The sequence below is a fragment of the Macaca mulatta genome, chromosome 12, assembly GCF_049350105.2.
Source record: "Macaca mulatta isolate MMU2019108-1 chromosome 12, T2T-MMU8v2.0, whole genome shotgun sequence".
In the NCBI taxonomy this organism is placed as follows: Eukaryota; Metazoa; Chordata; class Mammalia; order Primates; family Cercopithecidae; genus Macaca; species Macaca mulatta.
Window position 1 is genome coordinate 89225195 of NC_133417.1, and position 23369 is coordinate 89248563.

Here is a 23369-nt window from a genome sequence, read left to right on the forward strand (position 1 = left end):
ATTTCTTCATAGATGATTTGATCTCCTTAAAATACAACATGAAATTATTTCTTAGGCTTAGGACAGGAGAGATGTAGTTTTCAGAATAGTTGATAATTATGCACAACAATGAGAAAAGAACTTAAGCATAGAAAAGTTTATAAATCAAATGTGACTACTTATATAATTTAATACATTTTATAAATATAATTATGGAGTGAACAGACCATAATGTTAAAGCCATCAGTGAGCAAACTGCATTATATCTCTTTTAGGGGACTGAAAAAAAAGATTTAAAATGACCGATTCTTGGGCTCTGCCTGGAAAAGACTTATTAGAAGATATAAATTTAAAAGGTTTCATGATATTTTCCATTTGTGAAAAGCAGAAAGCAAAGAACAATTGTTACAGAACAATATGTGAGAGGTAAATGGAGGCCTAAAATGTTATTGGAACACAGAATGAGTTATGTGACCCTAATATTTCAGAGTCAGAAACTGCAGAAAACTATAAACAGGGAAAGAAGCAGACTTTTCCAGTGTCACTTGCTGATAGCAGCAGAGTAAGTAAACTCGTATCAGCTGGACAGAGCTTTTTAACATGGAATTTAACAAGTTCTGCCAATATATTTGTCTCATCTGTCACTCAGGTATCAGGAAAGAAAAGGAAGATTGGGCGTGAGGACTTTGGTTTTTAAATGGGTAAAATGTGGTAAAAGCAAATCAGGGATGAATGTTATGGAGACTCTGATGGTTAATTTAACGTGTCAACTTGTTTCGGCCATAGTACACAGTAGTAGTCAAACACCAGTCTAGATATTGCTATGAAGGTAATTTTTATGATGTAATTAACATTTAAATCAGTAGACTTTGAGTACAGCCTAGCTGATTACTCACCATAATGTGGATGGACCCCATTCAATCAATTGAAAGGCTAAGAGAGAGGACTGAAGTCCCTTGAAGAAGAAGGAATATGCTTCCAAACAGCCTTCAAACTAGAGAATGTAACAATAACTTTTCCCTGGGTCTCTAGCTTGCCAGCATCCAAATTCTTTAAAATAAATCTCTGTCTCTGTCTCTCTCTGTCTCTCTGTCTCTCTCTCTCTCTCTCTCTGTCTCTGTGTGTGTGTGTGTGTAAATATAAATACGTCAATATGTATGTGTGTGTATATATAGGCATAAATGTATATATACAAACACATCCTATTGGCTATTTCTTTAATGCAGAAACCCAGAGTAATAACCCAAATGATGATGTAAAATTCTAATATAAAACAAAGAGATTAAATTTTGAGTCAATGAGAAAGATAAACGTTAGTCCTAATAATGAAATGTCATTAACTTACGTAAAACAATATTTGCCAATGCTACTCCCATGAGATATTGTTTAAACAAATAAACAAAAGACAGTAAAAAAGAAAAAAGAGCAATAGTATCAACACTATTTAGTAAATTGAAAAATGTTGCATTGAATACCCTTCACATCAGATTTATAATATTTATATTATTTGATTCGAATCAAATAATGTGTCAGAAATCTTTCAGTAATCTTTATTTAACCCTTTCAGTAAGCACTATTGTTTGGACGTTATTTATCCTAGAGTTTCACAAGTTCATTTGACTATCAAATCCTGAATGGAGTGTGTTTAGCAAATGCTTATATGAAGCTTTGAATAGGACTAAGGAAAAGAAGAGCGTATTAGCCTGTGCTAACAAAATTCCATAAACAGGTGGCTTAAAAATCAAAGTACTGACAGAGTTATTTTCTTCAAAATCCTCTCTCTCTGGCTTGCAGACCATACTGCTTTTTCTTTGTGCACATGCATTGCTGGTGTCTCTTCCTATTCTTAAGGACACTTGTTCTATTGAATTGGAACCTTGCCCTTACGACCACATTTAACCTTAATTACCTACTGAAAAGCCCTACCTCCAAATATAGTCATCTTATGGGTAAAGAGTTAAACCTATAAATTTGAAGGGACAAAATTCAGTCCATAACAGTGATCTCTTTTCCCTCTAATGTGGTTGCCTATATTGGTAAGACTGATGGATTTTATCTGGCCAGCTTGTAAGCATGTACCTTTTTTTCATCTAATTAAACTGACATGCTGAAACATCATACCAATCCTTGAGAAATATGAAATGCCAATTTAACCATCAATAAATACAATATGTTCCAAGAAAGTTAAATGATTGCTTACACATCACAGTGCAATCTCTTAATCTATCACTTTTCTGAGTGTTATTTTTTTACTTTCTGTACTTATAATGGACGAGTTAAAATATGTTTTGCACTGCATAAAGTAATATGACAGTTCGATTGTGTTTTTTTCCTTTATGGTTTGTTTGTTCATTTGGTTTTGTTTTTGTTTTAGAAAACTTACACCAGAGGCTGGCATTCCCAGGGATACCAGGATGGCATGGATTCTTGAAGGACACAAGAGTCTCTCCTCTACTGGAGAACATGTCCAAATTGTAGCCCATTCCAGAAACTGATTACATTTTTATGAGACGTTTCTGTGAGGTTACATCTAACGTCAGCAGAGCATGCTGAGGGCCCAGGAGTTCATATCATCTTCAATATGTTTAGCATGGCCAGGTGAATACAGTTTTTCAGAAACAGAATTTAGAGGATTATGCAAATGAGTCAATTCCATTGCATCATAAGCCTCAGAGGCTTATCTGTGTTATACAAAAGATTTAAAGATTTAAACAATTATGTTCATTTACTGATTCCAGCAATTATTAAAACAGAACTTTTTCCAAAGTGGTTCCAGGATGAGCATTATCAGCATCACCTGGGAACTTGTTAGGGATGCAAATTCTTGGAACTCACCACCAGTCCTCCTGAATCAGACACTCTGGGAGCAGGGTTCAGCAATCTGTGTCTTACCAATCTGTCCAGGTAATTCTAATAAATAAAGTGTTTCCTAAATGATTCTCCCTTTTATCTGAGTTTCAGTTGGAGTTGTATTTTATAGTGAAAGTAGAAGTGCTCTATGAAAGGAACCCTTTAATTTCTTTGTTTGTTTGCTTTTTCTAATGGAGCATTTCTCAAAATATACTCCAAAGGAAAACCAAAGCAACCAATGTTGTGAAGGCATGTTAATAAACATGCACGAAGTTCTAAAATGCTGCTAAAACAAACAAAACAAAACAAAACATGCTTCTCCAGTCCAGTATGTCTTAAACTTGTTTGACCTAAGAGCATTTTTCCCCCCAATAAGTTACATCTACTAACTTTTTAAAGGTCAAGTGTTTCCTTTGGGGTATAATCTCTACTTCTTTCTTTGTGTGCCATCCACCTGAGCTAGTCACTCAAGAGTGGACAAAGAAGTTCACTTGACAACCTAAACCTATCAGACTGCTGTCTTGGTAATTTGCCTCTTTAGCTAAGTAAGACAAGAATATAAATTAGTTATAGCTGATTCACTCCTTTACTCATGTTGTGTCACAAAATAATCAAAATTATTATAAAATAAAATACTGTATCACTTTTAAATTATCAAATAGTTAGACTTTCTATTGAGCAGACTAAATTATAGATTATAAGAGCATTTCCTGAGATATCATAGATATCCAGAAACCATCTCCTGCTCTTCCTGGGGTCTGACTGTTAAGCTTCTCTTCTGATTTATAAACACACAATATTATCTCAAGTCATTTCTTTAAAATGCTCTAGTTACCTAGAATTTAGTTTGATTGTTTGTATTTAAAATATTAATTGATACAAGAGTACAGATAATGGATTTATGTCACAGGCCATCAAAAAATTATACAACCCTCATTGGGTTATATCGAATTGTTTATTTTCCTAAGATGAAGCCAAAATTAAGGAACTCTCTTTTTCTTCTTCTTTTGTGATGAGACATTATCAGCACATCATGATGGGAGCTTAGCTTGATTCCATGTCTTTACTATTGTGAATAGTGCTGCAATGAACATATAAGTGTGTATGTCTTTTTGGTAGAATGATTTATTTTCCTAAGGGTATACACTCAATAAAGGGATTGAGAAGCCAGAAATAAAGCTGCACACACAGAATACCATCTGATCTTCAACAAAATCAACAAAACAGGCAATGGAGAAAAGACTCCCTATTTACTAAATGATGCTGGGATAACTGGTTAGCCTCATGTTGAAGAATGAAACCGGACCCCTACCATTCACAATATATAAAAAATAACTCAGGATGGATTAAAGATTTAAATGTAAGACCTAAAACTATAAAAATCCTAGAAGAAAACTTGGGAAATAGTATTCTGGACATTGGCTTTGACAAATAATTTATGACTGACTCTCCCAAAACAATTGTAATGAAAACAAAAATTGACAATATGGGACCTAATTAAACTAAAGAGTTTCTGCACAGCAAAAGAAACTATCAACAGAGTAAGCAGACAACCTACAAAGTGGGAGAAAATATTCACAAACTACACATCAAAGGTCTAATATCTAGAATCTATAAGGAAATTAAATAGTTCATTAAGAAAAAAAAAATTAGATAGTGTCCAAAGGACTTGAAAAGACACTTCTCAAAAGGAGACATACAGATGGCCAAAAAACATGAAAAAATGCTCAACATCACTAATCATTAGAGAAATACAAATCAAAACCACAGTGAGATACCATCTCACATCAGTCAGAATGGCGATTATTAAAATGTCAAAAAACAACAGATGCTGATGAGGCTGCAGAATAAAGGGAATGCTTATACACTGCTGGTGAGAATGTAAATTAGTTCATTCTGTGGAAATCAGTTAGGAGATTTTTCAAAGAACTTAGAACTACCATTTGATACGGGTTTGATACCCCAAACATATAAGGAATTTCTACAACTTAATAGGAAAAAAAGGCCAAAAAACAAATTGCCTGATTTAAATATGGACAAAATATTTAAACAGACATTTCTGCAAAAAAGACATATGAATGGCCAGTAGGTATATGAAAAATATGCCCAACATAACTCATCGGGAGAATGCAAATCAAAACCACGATGAGGTATCATCTCACATCTATTAGCATGGCCAGATGGCCAGATGGCTGTTATTTAAAAAATGAAGTAAGTGTTGGCGAGGATATAGAGAAATAAAAACCCTTATGTGCTATTGGGGATAATGTAAAATGGTGCAGCTTTTGTGGAAAACAGTACAAAGGTTCCTCAAAAAGTTAAAAATAAACTACCATATGATCCAGCAATCCCACTTCTGAATATTTATCCAAAAGAATTGAAGCCAGTGTCATTAAGAAGTATTTGCTCTCCCACATTCATTGCAGCATTATTCACAATATCCAAAAGGTTAAAACAACACAAATATTCATCAATGGCTGAATGGTTTTGGAAAGTGTGGCATCTACATACAATAGAATATTATTTGACTTAAAAAACAAGGAATCCTGTTATATGCTGTATCATTGAAGACCCTTAAGGACATTATGTTAAATGAAATAAGCTACGTGTGGAAGAACAAATTCTGCAGGATTCTACTTATTGAGGTATCTAAAATCATTCAGCTACATAGACACACAGAAAGTCGAATGTTAGTTGCCACTGGCTGGGAGATGGAGGAGGAAATGTGTAGCTGCTGTTCAATGGATAGAGAGTTTTAGTCATGAAAGATGAAAAAGTTCTACAGATCTACTGTACCACATTATTATAAAATTGCTTATAATTAACAATATGTTACTGTACACTTAAAAATATTTGTTAAAAGGGCAGATCTCAAATGTGCTTTTTATCACCATGACAAAAAGTCTTACTATGAGTAGTTAAAATGGTAAGATTGATTATACATTCGTTATTATTTTGTTCCTTTTGTTATTTTTATTTTTTGTGCTGAAAGAATTTGTCATGAGTAGACTTGCAATACAGAAAAATAAAATTGTTAAAGGATGTTCTTTAGAGAAGGAAAATAACATAAGGAAAATTAGACCAACCCAAAAAAGACACCAGAACTAGTAAATATGTGAATAAGTATAAAAATAATTTTTCTCATTATTTTCTTAAAGACAATAAACAACTTTTAGAAAATGATACAAATATATTGGAATTTTTATAACATTTGTGGAAGTAAAATTTCTTACAACATTGCACATTGTACAAGTACACAAATTAGCATTGCACACATGCCTTGTAATTGTTTCTGCAAAGATCTCTGGTAGTTCATTCTAATTAGAGAGTGAACCACTTGGGAGAAATGACTATGCTTTTCATCACATAATTTCAACATTTAATATATATTATTGTCTTAATGTTTGCATTTATTTACTTATAAATTGTCATAAAATTGTGTATATAGTATACAACATGATGTTTTAAGTATATTTATATAGTAGAATGGCTAAATCTAGCTAATTAATGTACATACTATCTCACACAGTTACCATTTTTGTGCTGAGAACATTTAACAGGCACTGCTTTTCAAGAATACAATATATTGTTAATAACTATATTACCACATTGTGCAATGGATCTCTTGAACTTATTCTTCCTAACTAACTGAAATTTCGTAGCCTTTGACCAACATCTCTTCAGATCCCCCTACCACCATCATTCCATGCCTGGCAACTACCATTCTGCTCTTCTGTGAGATCAATTATCTTGGATTCCATCTATGCATGATATCAATCATCTCTTCTTAAATATTTGTAGAGTGAAAGATTAAAATTATAGAGCTCAGTGAAATACAATTTAAAAAAAATTATTCCCTCTTCAAAACATTTTTATTTTCACATTATCAAAATGTTGTGGCTTCTCTACTTTCACCGTTCAACAAGCAGGTGAGAGTGGTGCCCAGCAGCTTCTTCACTCCCATTGTTTGGTAAGCTGGAGGAAGTGTTATAACTGTTGTATTCCCACTGCCCACAGCTCAGTGAGCTGGAGGGTTTCAGTTCCTGTACTCTTGCAGTTTAGCAAGTTCCAAGTTCTTGTCCCAGGACCAGGAAGAATAGGACACATGGACACTGGAGAGTGCGTAAGGCAGAGCAGGATATGTTAAGTGACAGAAAAGCTCTCAACAGAAACCGGGTACCCAAAGGACGGTTGCTGTCTGGAGGACTAATTTCAGGGCTTTTATGGACTGAGAATGAGGAGGAGTGCCCTGAGTGGCCTGTGGGCCATTTTGGGAAAAGCACCATTCAGAAAGAGTCACAATAATGGAAAGAACCAATTAGAGGCCAAAACAAAGGCTTGACCCACAATCAATCAGGTACAGGAGTGACGTTTCACTCTATGCAAATGAAGATTCAACTGGTAGCCAATCACAGAAAGATCAGTATATGTAAAATAGGTGAAAGGTAAGGACCAGTTGAGAGGACGCACTCCAAACAGGAGTGGGAGTCCTTACTCTGGTCCATGGATTTTATCCAGAACTGGCAGCTCAGTTTTCAGGCCTTACACTGTTCTTTGATTGAAAGTCGAGTTTCACTGAGGACCAGTCCCTGCCTGCCTAGGAATTTGACTGCCTTCTACTACTGCCAAAAGCCTGTTCTAAAGTTGGAAAGCTGGAACTCAAATTGGTTAAAGGTCATAAAGTGGGCAACAAAAAAGTGTTATTAGATTTAAAAAATACTGCTTTTTCATTTAATGGATACAGACTCTAAATATTCAACTAATGTATTTTTACATTTATATACACAAATTTTATAATATGTAGCATTTTTTTCTATATTTGTATATTGTCTTTCAGGTTTATCTTTCTCTAATTCTTGCAAAAAACAATGTTTAATATGGCAAAATTATTTTTGATCTCTAAAATGCAAGTCTGAGAAAAAAAATAGATTATGTACTAAGTCTACTTTTTCCAGAAGTGTAAAACTTTAAGAAGTAGTGGAAACTTGAAAGTAAGAAACTAATTCCATTTTAAACCATTATTTCAAAAACTACAATTTTTTTTTTTTCCATTTCTGGTAGGGTCTTTCCTTTATAACTAGTGTTTTGTAATATTACTTGTAAAATACTGAGAAAAGTTAAAAATGTAAAGTATAAAAACCTATCCTTTTAGTATGAGCAAGAATTTGGGGAGTGTTTCAATATACTGAAATCAGGTGATAAAGTATCTATATTCACATATAAATTAAAATAATGATGACAGGATTTAATTTCCTTTTGTGCATCTTCTTTAAAACTCTAATAACATACATCTGTAGTCTGTATATTGGCGATATATCCTGGGGCAGTGGTGCTGCAGTTAAATTTATGTTGGATTGCTGTGCAAACACCTCTAGGAATTTGAAATTTCTAATTAGAGATTTGCTTAACTACTAGGAATTTTGGAATAGCCACCCACCTGCCAGGTTTACTAGCTGATGAACACCATGGACACTTGAAGTGTTTGTAGTTCTCTTTACTAAAAAATGACTCTCTATGTAGTAATTAAGATGCTTATGGCATCTTCAGCAGCAAAACTAGACCATGCATCAGCAGTTATATTTTAATCATTTGTTTTTGTTCTTATTTGTGCTAACTCTTATAATAATTTTTTGTAAAAATTGGGCCCAAAGCATGTGTACATTAAAAGTCAATTAGCTCATTTATAGCACAGAGTAGTATTTTAAAATTGTAGGTTCAGAAAATTGTTATTTGAACAAGATATGATTATTGGAGGCATCTTTGGCAAATTTTATTATCCCAGTAGGTACCCATTCAACACACATTACTCTTCCAACTTCAAAGAGTCTGCAGTCAGTTTAGTTAGTCAGATGTACATTTTAGGAGTAACTAAAATGTAATGTAGTAAGAGTTTTTGAAAGAGCCCATACAGGGAGCTCTGAGAGCACAAGGACACACAGTACCCGCAGTCTCAGGAAAGGTTTAGAAAACAATAGTAATTAAGCTGCCTATTTACTAAGCAAATAATCGGAGAAGAGTAGCAAGAGGGATATTGTGGTGATAGAATAGTTCTGTATTTTGATTATGGTAGCGATTATATACATATATAGGAGATAACACTGTATAGAATACAATCAAAACACACACATTTGAGAACATATACATGTGGTGGAAGCTGAATAAATTATGGGATTATACTTATTTTAATGTCTTTGTTTTGATATCAGACTAGAGTCATGTAAGATATTATTATTGAGGGAAACTGAGTGACAGGTAGCTGGGACTTTTCTGTATTATTTTTATAATTTTCTGTGAGTCTATAATTATTGCAAAATTATTTTTTAATGAAAAAGTAGAATTTGAGAAATAAAATTATACACTAAGACTAACATTCGGAATGATACAGGTATTTTAAATAGATTTGTAATTTTTAAATAGACGGGAATAGAAAGAGAAGAGATGTGACTTAAAACTGTGGTTTGTGGCCATGTTCCATGAGGCATTCTATGCAATGCTAACAAATTTGGATTTTCGGCTGAAAGCATAAGATTAATTTAGTCTGTTTTAGAAATAGAAGCAAATAATCAGGTATAACCCCCTCCAAAATATATTCAATTAGTGATATCAGAATCTCTGCCGTCTTTTTGCAGTGAAGGAGCTCTCAGGAGATTTGAGGTGTCTTTTACAGAATTAGTTTTTATAAATGAATCAACATAATGCACTTAATTCAATGCTAACAAATAAGAAAGCTTTTCTAGGCTTTTCTTAAACATCAATTTTGTCTTTGGTAAATGGCATTTACATGGGAATTCTATTGTACTGTATTGCATTTTACTGTATTTTTTAGAGACAGGGTCTCACTCTTATCACCCATGCTGGAGTGCAGTAGCATGATCATACCTCACTGCAGCCTGAAATTCTTGGGCTTAAGCGATCCTCCTGCCACATCCTCCAGAGTAGCTGGGATTACAGACATAGGCCACCCCACTGGCTGTATAATCATTTTTAATGTTTTGAATTAAACATTGGAAGTGTAATACAGTAATTTCCAAATTACTTGTAAGAAAATGTATTATAATTGTTCGTAAAATATTTTGAAAAAATACAATACAATGGAATTCTATCATTTACATATTTATGAGCTGTATTCATCCATTTTCAAACTGCTTATAACGACATACCCCAGATTGGGCAATTTACAAAAGAAAGAGTTTTACTGGACTTACAGTTCCACACGGCTGGGGAGGCCTCACAATCATGGTGGAAAGCAAGAAGGAGCACGTCGCATCTTACATGCATGGCAGGAGGCAAAGACAGAGCTTGTGCAGAAGAACTCCCATTTTAAAAACGATAGACCGGTGTGGTCTGGGAGGCTGAGGTGAGCGGATCACCTGAGGTCAGAGTTCGAGATCTGTCTGACCAACATGGAGAAACCACGTCTCTACTAAAAATACAAAATTAGCCAGGCGTGGTGGTGCATGCTGTAATCTCCGCTACTCAGGAGGCTGAAGCAGGAGAATCGCTTGAACCCGGGACGTGGGGGTTACACTGAGCCATGATGGCGCCATTGCACTCCAGCCTGGGCAACCAGAGTGAAACTCCGTCAATAAATAAATAAATAAATAAGATCTCGTGAGACCCATTCACTATCACGAGAGCAGCGCAGGAAAGACCCACCCCCATCGTTCGATCATCTCCCACAACACGTGGGAATTATGGGAGCTGCAGTGTGAGATTCGGGTGGGAACACAGAGCCAAACCATATCGTGAGCTGATTTTAAAACCTGATGCTTGAGTAAGTGTCATTTAAAATCTCTATTATTCATTGGATGATTTGGCAGCAGAGAACAGGCAGGTAATAGTTTTTTTAGAGTTATCAAAGACGTACTGTGTGAGAGTCAGATCAAACAAGGCTTAGACCAGTTCAAATCCAATAAACACTAATTCAGTCCCCCATAGTCCGCAATGTGTTTCACATGTATTATTTATCTTAACTCCGATAACAAACATATCATTTAAATGTGTTAAAGTTATAATAGATATACTTTTGAAATCGAGTAGATTAAATCCTAAAGGCAAGCAGGAGGACATCAGAATTATCTACTTCCCAGTCACTTTATGCTCGCTCCCCACCAACACTCACACACACACACACACATTTGCCACTAGAATTTCGACCGTTGTCTTAAAAGCAGAATGTCTGGTCCCTTGTATACTGCCTTTTCTTTTGTTCTTTGTAACTTTCCTTATTGACCCTGAAATCTTACTATGCACAAGTTTTACTAAATAAGGTGTCATATAGAAAATTATAAACATTTTACTTCATGGGTATTTAGGAGATTTTGAATATCAATTTTTGATGTTCTAAATTCAATATTAATTTTCAGTGTAAAATGCTTACCTCACAGATTGACTTTATTCACTAGCTTAGCATTAAATGCATGTCACTTCCATTGACCCTTAAGGTATGTAATTGACTTCCGGGGTAATACAGCTGATGAAATAAAATATTATATTTTTAAAATTTTTATTTATTTTTACAATGTTCGTAGGCATGGAAAACATATGTTTAAGACTCACTTAAAATACAACAATTAGCCTTGTCTAGAATTTTGCTAGCTTACGCATTTCCTTAATGTAATGAAAGAATTGATTCATTTTGAGTTTAAAGATACTTTTTATAGACAGACAAAAAGGCTACTTTTTGTCAGTTAGGACCTATCTAAGCATGCCACTGTCATATATGAACAAAAGGAGAATTTACACATTATAAAAATCTGGCTGACCTCCATTAAAAAACAAAGATTGTGTTTCACTTAGGGTCTAATTGTGCTGTCACTTGTTGTCCTCCATGTCCTCTAAAGCAGCCATCTAAACTTCTAAGAGTATGGTAATAAAAGATTCCTTGAAGATGAGACTAGAAATAAAAATTTGGCTTTCCATTACAACAAAAATCAAAATAATAATTTATTACTACTATTTCACATTTCTGTCTTACATGTGTGCAATTTAATTATGTATTAACATACTTGTTACCTTGAAAAACATTATTGTAACCTTTAGCTTAAATTTATTGATATAAAGTGAAGTTCTTCACATATAAAAAGATTTCAGTCATTTAATTAACAATTATATAAACCTAAATACATTTATGTTTTATCATGTTCTTATAAATTGAGATACAATACATAATTGAATGATAGAATGTTCTAGTTTTTTTTTTTTAAATGGCTTTCAAAATATTTTCACACCTTTTTAAAATTTTGTTTTAGTTTCCTACTCTCACAATGCATTCTACTGTTTTATTTCTTTTCCACTTTAGGGAAAGCACAGTGACACAGAAGGAAATATAGAAGGCCCCAAAGTAGAAATCTTGGATTTTTAGACCCAGTGTTCCCCTAACTGCTTAAAGTGTGACCTCAGGTAAGTTTCTCATCCTCTCTGAGCCTCAGTTTTTTGTCCACCTAATCACTCAGTCTAGATAATCTTTGTGGTGTCCCTACTGATGCAAATGTTTCTCTGCTATGAATCTCCTAAATCTGAGATCATCCAGAAACAGGGATTAACATGAATAATTTAATGCAGGCAATAAGAGAAAGAAGTATTTAAGAAAAAACAAAATTATTGAACAACTATTATTCACTTCAAAAATATTTTCATCAGAAGGTTAATATGTAATGTCATTGTACCCATGACTTTTAAAATATATTTCAAATTTAATCATACTTTTAATCAAAAGTTTTCTTCCCAGACAATTGGAAATTTCTCATTGCATTTAGATAATTCATTATATAGCAATTCAATTATAAACTGGTTTAGAAAAAATTTTCCCTTGGAACAAAATGTTTTCAAATTAATACAAGAGCAAGATAATTATTGATGCTAGGTCGAAGAGCAGATACAGCACATTAAATGCAGACAAAGAAGCAAGAATCAATAGTGTTGACTCCACATGAAGCAAAATAATTAGAGATATATACTTACAAAAGGAATAAACAATAGAGACATGATTATTTATCTTTGATTGATGAGTAAAGTCCTACAAGAACTTTATCCGCAGTATAATTACCTTCTTTTCCTAAAACTTTCATTTTGTATAAAGAAAACATGCAGGGAATGAAATCTGAAGAAAGCTGGTCTTTCTGCTTCTCTACGCTTAAGTAACGATGACCTAAGTAGAAAAATTAGAATGATTCAGGCCAGTAGCCAGTAGCATATTCAGACTTTCCTTTAGCCTTGACACCTCTTGACTCCAAAGGGAAGTCACAAGTTCAGGCAAGTAGTGGATTTTAAATGGTCTCATGTGTCAAAGAGGTTGAATGAGCAGACTTAAAGTTGAAGGTAGCATAAAAAGATAAGGAGAACCATATGATAAGAATTTTAACAAAACTGAATTTTTGATCATATTAAATAAATCAAAAACCCAAGGTATTTTATATCATCCAGAAAGTAGAAGGCATATGTTAACTAATTGCCAGGAGTATATGTTAATGAATGTATGCATACAATTATAAAAGTAAAGTTATTCTAAACTCTTTAACTCATGTAAGGGAAAATGTCTTTTTTATTCTGTCAAATAAAATTATTTGCAGACTAGAGTTAGGAGATAATTATTAAAACATCTAGGAGGCTTGCCTCTAAACCCCATCTCATAAAAAGGTGCAGCGACTTCATATGTAAAATAACAGAAGGTAAAATTTTTGGAGGATCTTAACTTCTTATTTTACTTAAAATTAAATGTCCAAAAATACATATATTAAATTTAGAGAATCAGCATCTCTGCACTAGTCATGATTAAGGACAAATCCACCCACTTGATAGTGTTCCCACTGAGTTAGTGAAACATGCAAGCAAAATGTTGATTACACACCTGCAAGGGCTTTCCAGCCTATGCAGTCCTGCTAGACTGCTTTGTGGTCATGGTTACTACAATCAAAAACACCTATAAGAGGACAGGTAGAAAAGTTAATGCTTAGTAAAACACTAGTTACTTCATCCCCATCACGAAAAATATTCTGTTTATACAATTCTCGTTAATTTAGTGTAGCACAATTGCCATTTGTATTAACAGAAGAAAGATTTAAATGAATAAAGTTTTTTTCAGTGTGACAAATGAATAAAAGCCAAGGGAGAACATCATTATTGTTTCACATTTCCATTAACCTTAAAAAGTCTCAAGAAACCAACTGTGTGTTTGAGCACCAGAATATGTAGGTTTTAATTACAAGATGACTCTATTTGGTATTTTAAACTTGTTACATGCTTTTACTTAGGCCGTATACTGACATCAACACTTAGGAAGAAATAAGAGTGCAATGAGGACAAAACCTGTTACAGGAAAAGGAATTGATACGAGGCCTGGAAAACAAAGCAAATAGCAATGGTCAGATGTTGAAGGAATAGAAGGAGATATACTAAGAGGAAAAAAAGTATTTATTATATCAAAATGATATATATTTTATATATATCAAAATGATATATATTTTATGTAATTTATATTTCTATAAATATATTATATCTTTTGAATATATAATTCATAATATACTATTAATTTATATAATTTATATATATAAATATGTTAGATATACATTTACAGTACTTCTCATTTTTAAATTTTTTAATCATGGTTTTCAAGAATAATTTGAAAGATTGGTCTCTTTCAAAAGAGTTTGGTGAAATTAACAGCAGACATATTTATAGGAAGAAATTAATGTCTATGACAGCAACTAACACATTAGATGATACCAAGATGCCATGTAGCATTCTAAGTTTCTTACATGTACAAACTCATTTAATCATCTCAACAACCCTAGAAAATAGGTGGAATTATTATTTTTGCTCTGAGATCAAAATATTGCTTACAACTGCACTGAAGTAATCAGAATAGGGGAACAGGCATAACCCACATACCAGCTTTCATATCTATATACTAACTTTTCCTATTTGTTTCCATAAATGACTCTCTGTGCTCCTATAAAAATTAAATCCTCCTTCCACTTGTGACTAGAACTGGGCAATAATAATCCTATCCCATCTCTTCCATAGCCTCCACCTCTCCTGCTCTACTGAATCATTTTCATCTGCATGCAGCCATGCTATTACTTTTTTGTCTCATCTTTATTCTAATTATTTCAACAAGCTAGTTCTATTTATTTTCTCCCCTTTGAAGTAAAACTCAATCGAATTCACAATGTTTAGTCCTTTTATCCATTCTTTCTTAAACCCATACTATCCACATCTAACCCCTACTCCATTAAAATATTCTTATTAATTGCCAGCAATAGCCTCTATAATGCTAAATTTAATGATCATTTTATTTGGCCCTTGGGTATCATTTGTCATGGTTGATCACTCTCTCTTCGTTGATAGACTCACTTGACTTGATCATACTCATAAAAGCAGCATTTAAAAAGACGAAGGAAGGAAAGTCCAGTACAGAACATATAGTTTTCAGATAAAGCAATTTGACTTATGTAAATACAAAGGTATTCGGTGTCATCATTAAAATTTGTAGTGTCTAGGACAAGAATATCACCAGGGCCCGCTTTACCGTATGTCTCAATATTTAGAAGTTATAAATTGAGTTTAAAAAAACTGTGAAATAAACAAAATATATTATGTCTTTATCCTGGCTTAAATGCTTTTTTTTTTTTAATTTTTTTTTTAAATTATACTTTAAGTTCTAGGGTACATGTGCACAACGTGCAGATTTGTTACATATGTATATATGTGCCATGTTGGTGTGCTGCACCCATTAACTCATCATTTCCATTAAGTGTATCTCCTAATGCTATCCCTTCTCCCTCCCTGCTCCCCACAATAGGACCCTGTGTGTGATGTTCCCCTTCCTGTGTCCAAGTGACCTCATTGTTCAATTCCCACCTATGAGTGAGAGCATGAGGTATTTGGTTTTTTGTTCTTGCGGTAGTTTGCTGAGAATGATGGTTTCCAGCTGCATCCACGTCCCTACAAAGGACACGAACTCATCCTTTTTTATGGCTGCATAGTACTCCATGATGTATATGTGCCACATTTTCTTAATCCAGTCTGTCACTGATGGAAATTTGGGTTGATTCCAAGTCTTTGCTATTGTGAATAGTGCTGCAATAAACATATGTGTACATGTGTCTTTATAGCAGCATGACTTATAATCTGGGTATATCCCCAGTAATGGGATGGCTGGGTTGAATGGTATTTCTAGTTCTAGATCCTTGAGGAATCACTACACTGTTTTCCACAGTGGTTGAACTAGTTTGCAGTCTCACCAACAGTGTAAAAGTGTTCCTGTTTCTCCGCATCCTCTCCAGCACCTGTTGTTTCCTGATTTTTTAATGATTGCTGTTCTAACTGGTGTGAGATGGTATCTCATTGTGGTTTTGATTTGCATTTCTCTGATGGCGATTGATGATGAGCATTTTTTCATGTGTCTGTTGGCTATATGAATGTCTTCTTTTGAGAAGTATCTGTTCATATCCTTTGCCCACTTTTTGATGGGGTTGTTTGTTTTTTTCTTGTAAATTTGATTGAGTTCTTTATAGGTTCTGGATATTAGCCCTTTGTCAGATGAGTAGATTGCAAAAATTTTCTCCCATTTTGTAGGTTACCTGTTCACTCTGATGGTAGTTTATTTTGCTGTACAGAAGCTCTTTAGTTTAATTAGATCCCATTTGTCAATTTTGGCTTTTGTTTAAATACTTTTATAATAACAACATTTCTTTCGTTGCTTTATTTTTCTGTCCTTAACTGTGTTTTTTTGTTTCTTTTTCTTTCTACAATGACCTTGATTTTTATTTATTCTCAATTATCAAAATGATTGTTGCAACAAAAAATTTTAATTGTATTTAAAATGTGAGTATATGTTTCTTGAAAAACAAATTGAATGCAATAGGACACATTGGAAAAATAAAATTATTTATATATTTCAAAAACTATTTTATTGTAATCTAAAACACTCATAGCTTACTGAAATTTATATTAATATTAAAAATAAAAAATAAAAATTTTAAAAGTTAATATTTAGATCGAATTTATTTAAATAAATCTGGATATTTAAATTCATTTGGGAGAATTAAATACATGTTAGTAAACTATATAAAAATATTATTCAGTATACAGTTACTTGTCAATGTAGAAAATTATTACTACTCTTCACACACCTTCTATCTAGGCCCCTCAGATACACAAACATAAGGGTAATTCAAGTTAATTGATACGGCCGGGCGCGGTGGCTCAAGCCTGTAATCCCAGCACTTTAGGAGGCCGAGACGGGCGGATCACGAGGTCAGGAGATCGAGACCATCCTGGCTAACACGGTGAAACCCCGTCTCTACTAAAAAATACAAAAAACTAGCCGGGTGAGGTGGCGGGCGTCTGTAGTCCCAACTACTTGGGAGGCTGAGGCAGGAGAATGGTGTGAACCCGGGAGGCGGAGCTTGCAGTGAGCTGAGATCTGGCCACTGCACTCCAGCCTGGGTGACAGAGCCAGACTCCGTCTCCAAAAAAAAAAAAAAAAAAGTTAATTGATACAAAATATTTCTCAGTCACCATGTGCAAATCCTACAAGTGCAATGCAAATTCTTGATTACATTCAGAACTACTTACTGGTCCACGAACAGAAACAAACAAGAAGATTGTATATACTCTTGAGAAAACACATTTTGTTTTGCACAAATCTATTGCATTCATGTTGAAAAGTATTTGACAAGTTAATTTGTCTCCTCAGTTCCACTAATTCAACTATCTTTCCCTACACTCCTACCAATTGTATGTTTCAATGTCAGCACAGGTTAAATCCACAAACTATTCCAGCAATGAAATCTAGTCATCCTGTTTTCCAAGGATATGAAGTAAGAAGTATAGAGAGAAGTACTCTGGAAATAAGAGAGTATTAGTCACCAAAGAACATCGATGTTTTAGGATTCTGAGTAGTGTTGTTCTAGTTCTGGGTACCTGATCTGAAGAAACCAATGTTTCTGTACATTCTTTACTTAATTTCTTTTAGATGTTTGCAAATATGCAAGGCCCTCTATGGAGGCCAGGACAAAGGCCTTTAATGCCTGGATTCATACCACAATTCTATGAATTATTATCAGTTATTATTGTATTAAAGTTATTAAATGTGTCATTAATGTATGAAGCATTACTATAATAGGCACCACTGATTTATAAACTATAAGTTTTTAAAATTTTCATAAATGAGACTGAGAAGTTACACAGGAAAACAACAAATTGGAATGTGGACATCCATTCTTAATTAATACCACAACTCTGGTTTTATTAAATTTAGAGAAGGAACTTTTTACTTATACTTTTTGTTTGCTTTTTAAAATATTGCTGGTGAAAAATTATTTAAAAAGTATTGTAATACACAGTAGAGTATAACTTGGAATAAACTACTTGAGATTTATAGACTAAAATGCACTGCAAAAATTGTAAACTTTATATTCATATTGTTCACATTATGAGTTTTTAAAATACTGCATTTACTACCTTAAGTTTTTTCATAATAGAGAGTTTTTGATGTTGCAGGATTTGTACTTATATATTTTAAATTATAGTTTTAGTAGATACCATAAGGTATTCTTTAATTCCTTATCTCTCAAAGCAGCTGCATCTTTCTGAGTTCTTAGAATTGAATTGGCATTTGAATCAGAATATAGACCTTTAATTTCTTAGCTATTTCCATTATTCTTTGCCCTGCTAGAAACCAAAGTTTAAAATGTTAAGACAAGAAACAAGATATGAGTCTAATGAAATTTGTTTAAAGCAAGAATAAAACCCTGAAAAGAATGCATTGTCTATTCATATTGTTATCTGTCAGAAACCAAAGGAAATGCTTAGCTTGTATTGCTTAATTTTAAACCATACATCTTCAAAAGACTGATTCAAATTTGCAATAAACTTGGCGTACCTAAATGAAATACCTATAAAAATTGCGGGAAAATTGTGGATGACGTACCTGGGTACTATAGCAGCAGGATGCGAATAGAAAGAGCGCAAACCCTTAGAGGGACATTTGGCTAATAATAGTCTTGTTAATTTGAAAACATGTAAGTCTAATGATTAATCAAAAAATATTTAGCATAAATTTTTACATTTATCCTAGGTGAGACTTGAGAATCTGGTGGAAAGGGTGAAAAGGCCATAAGATCAGCAATCACCACTTCTCATGAAAAAAGATCATCATTAACAATACAAGCAAGTTATGTCAACATAATTGACATGAACTTTACATGAAAACAAAGTTGTTTTGGGATCTAGCATTATAGACACCTAGCTTCTCTTCTTGTTAAAGATTTGAATGCTTGATCATTTGCTGTTACTAATTTTTTAATATATTTTTATTTTCAGTTTTGCTTTTATGAAACAAGGCAATCAATGATATTCATTCCTTCTCCACCTTTCTCTTTCTTTTTTATATAAAAGAATTTAAACAAACAAGAATATTAGAAAAATAGAACTGTAGAAGTTAAATTGGAATTAACTTGAGAGATAATTTTGTCCAACATCCTCATTTTGTGTAAGAGAAAAAAAAAAACAGGAGTAGTGATTTGAACATACTGCAGCTATTTCCCCAGAATCATATCTGCAGCTCTAATTACTATCACTGGAGACTGAGTTTTAATTATAAGCCAAATGACAGTGATCAAGAAGGCCTTAGTGTTTCTCAGTTGGATCGAACTTTAAACAGGCTTCTTTCTGCCTCTAAGCCCCTGACCCTTGTGTGTGGTTTTTTTTTTTTTTTTCTTTTTTAAAGAGCATTTACTTTAGAAATCTTGTCATTGTAAATTCGTTCCTCTATTCCTTTGAGGTGTAAATCATTTTAAAAGCTTCTTGCTAGTTTTACAACCCAAGAAAGTCTTTCTCAAAGACCTGAGAGGCATTCCTTTGACATGTAATGTTAAGGAAGACAGTGCCCCTATCTTCCAGTTTCTGTGGGAAAATCGGGGCCTAACTTCTGCAGGGAACTGCCTCCAAAACTACCTCTGCCAAAAAGGGAAAGTTTACTCTTCTTTTGGGTAAAGGCAGTAAGCAAACACCACAAATGGTCTATAACTCACCCTCCAACCTCAGCTTTTCAAAACTCCTAGCCCTTTGTTTTTGTTTCTTTGGTTACTGATACATAATAATTGTATGTATTTATGGAGTTCATGTGATATTTTGATACCTGCATACAAAGTGTGATAAATCAGAATTTTTAGGATATTTATCACCTCAAATATGTATCTTTCTGTGTGTTGGGAACATTTCAAATATTTTCTTCTAGTTCGAAATACAGAATAAATTACTGTTAACTACAGTAACACTGCTGTGCTATTCAACACTAGAACTTATTTCTTCCATGGGAAGGGAGGGGTTAAGAGAGGTTGGTTAATGGTCTCAGCCCTTTGTTTAAGCAGAGTTTAATTCAGACTGAGTTCTGCCTCTATCCACTGTTTCAATAATAATTCAATGACCTTGAATAAGGTCATTTTGCCTAATTAACTTTGTCTGGTGTAATTTATTCTTCAATAGCAGCTACATGCATTTGGCCAAATAACATCAGAGCATAGCATGCCTAGAAAGGTAATATAACTGATGAAATATTAATGTAAATGGGTAGGTTTGGGGGGGATAATGTGAAAGACACTGATAAATTTGGGATTTTTTTAAATACAAGAGAAGGTGAACAGATATTAAGAATGTCTCAGGGAAATGGAGTATCATTAAGAATACATTTAAAATCTCTCAATATGTTTGCCAACTTTGCTTTAGACTCTAGCATTATGGATGTTTAAATTTTCCTCTTTTGAAATACTTATAAATAACTATTTTGAAGTGTCCACATTTATGATATAATTCACATATTTTAACTAAGAAGGTCAGATTATTACATTTACCATAATATTTGCCTTTTCCTGTTGAAAAGATTTCATGTTGGGGAAATCCATAGTTAATCAGTTGTAGCAAAAGGTATATAGTTGTAATACAGTCATATCTAATCACAAGGAATTTCCTGAACCAGGCACCATCCTTAGTTGACACAAGTATAAATTTTAGTTAGACACTTAGATTTCTGAAAAATGAGTAATATGATTGAAATAGTTATATTACACACACACACACATTTAGCCTTCATGACTCATCTAGAAAAAAAATCAATATGTAAGGATAATAAAGATAAAAGATGTCATAAGTTAAGCCAGGATTCTGCCATTTTGTGTAATGATGAGGAGAAAACATCAATAATAGAACAAGAGTTAATGACTAACTCGTGTCGATACCATATTTCACTGTAGTTTGTTTGCAATTTACAATTATTCTAATTACAAGTCATTCACTGGTCCCTCCTCCCTGATACCAAGAAGCATGGCTAAATCTCAGATAAATTATAGCAAACAATGTACTTGCCTTTCATTGTATTTACCTTTCTACCAACCTGTTCCCAAACCTCTCCTTAACTCTGGGGAAGATACAAAAAAGAACACAGTAGTTGCATATTTCAAAAATTTCTCATTTTTATTCATTACTTACTTGGGGAAATTTGCCTCATGAGATATTTGTTTACCAGATTCAGATAGAGCTTTTTTAAATTGAAGATGTCAGTCTTTACTAATGTAGTGGCCATATTCTATGTTTTGACAGCCTAACTTTTAACAAGTACTAGTATAGTAGTGAATTGTGTCACCAAATTAATTATAATTCAGTATGATTAACATGGAAATACAGAAAATCTAGGTATCTTTAAACAAAGAGATATTCAGGTTTCTACTGCCTACATATCCTGCGTTTCTTTCTGCTTTATTTTAATTCCCTTACATCCAAAATTTGGCTGGGTGCATAAGGGCTTGGTAATAGCCATGAAAATATTTGGTTTCTTATAGACGTAACATCATTACCAGAGATAATAATATTTACTTGAAAATTATGAATATGTGTTTATTTCTGTTATATATCAACTAATAACGTTCAATTCTTTTCTAGCAAAACCACATACAAATAATCATAAAGTGATCATACTTTTTTTTTTGAGACAAATAATAGATACTGTCAGGTGTATCCATGGAAGGCATTCTATGGATGTTTAGAGATTCTTCTGCTTTTTAGCTCATACGGGAATAAAAACTAACAGGAAACAAGTTTATTCATGAAAAGCTGGAGGTACATGGATAGGTAGTAAAATATGGAAGAATGCTACATTTTATTCACATGCTTTTCTGATATTTTAATACATGTAAGTAATTAAAACTAAATGAGTATTAACTGAGCACCTTCATGCCCAATCAATGCATTTCTGGGAAGAACTCAATTAGTTTATAAAAGGTTAAAATAGCATAAAGAGAATAGTTTTGTGGTGTTTCAAGTAAGGCTGTGATACCAACATTTTTATATTCATAGTTACATTATCTTGGTGGCTGTTTATTCAGTTGTGTTAAAATTTTCAAAGAAGCTTTTATTGTAGTTGTAAAACTTTTAATTATAATATTACTTTTAAAAACTATTTTAAACAAGAAAGATGAAATTTTAAAGTAAAATAATTTTTACCAAATACTTTGTTTTGTAAAATGTTTATATTTAAGCCCACTTTTATTGTATATATTTAAGATGTACAACGTGGTGTTTTGATACACATACACATAGTATAATCAAATTAACATTTCAATCACCTTCAACAGTTACTTTTCTGGAATAAGATCCCCTGAAATCTACTCTCTTAGCAAGTTTTCAGTATACAATACAACATTAGTACCTATATTCCTCATGCTGTACATTAGAGCTCCAGATTTATTCATCCTACATAAAAGCAAGTTTGTCTCCTTTTCTACTTTTTATCTATTTCCTCCCAGTCTCCACTCCTGGTAAGACACTGATAATTTCAAATAAACAATCTCATAAGAAAATGATGAACTTTTGTTCTCTGATTAATTGAAATTTTCTTTTGAAATCTAGCATTAGTTTTAAGCCCAAAATAGGGCAAAGTAAGTTTTTATACTATATTGCTGAAAACATAGCAGGCTAGCCAATGTCATTATCTCATTTTAGATATGCATATATTTTTGAAAATCCACCTGAAATAGCCATGAATTTTGTGTTTTACCTATTCATATGTTAGTGGGAGATACATAAAATGTAATCTTACATTATGTCTGTCTTTCCCTGCATTATAAACTGTTTCAAATTGAGGTAGATATCATACAAATGAAGTCCTTTGGTGATAAATAGGGAAAAGTTTTGGCAAAACTGTGCCCAAATCATGTTGTGTAGGCTGTGCACTGATTGCCTCAGACTAATCTTCACTCTATTGGTGTGAAGAAATTAACTGGGACTTAAATCTTCTTAAGAAACACTGGCTTTTGGGATTACATAATTCATTAGGATTCTGTGTTTGTCCTTTGTTTTGTAATCATAAGGTGGTTGCTGCATTGCTCTCCCTGTCACATGTAAATGATATGGAGGGCGGACTGGGGTGCCAAGACATTACCCAACTTATGCACTCACTTTGTTAACAAACGGAGCTCTCTAAGATGCTGTAGCCACTGATTCCAACGTTCTACACAGGATAGTAGGATGGTACCTAAATG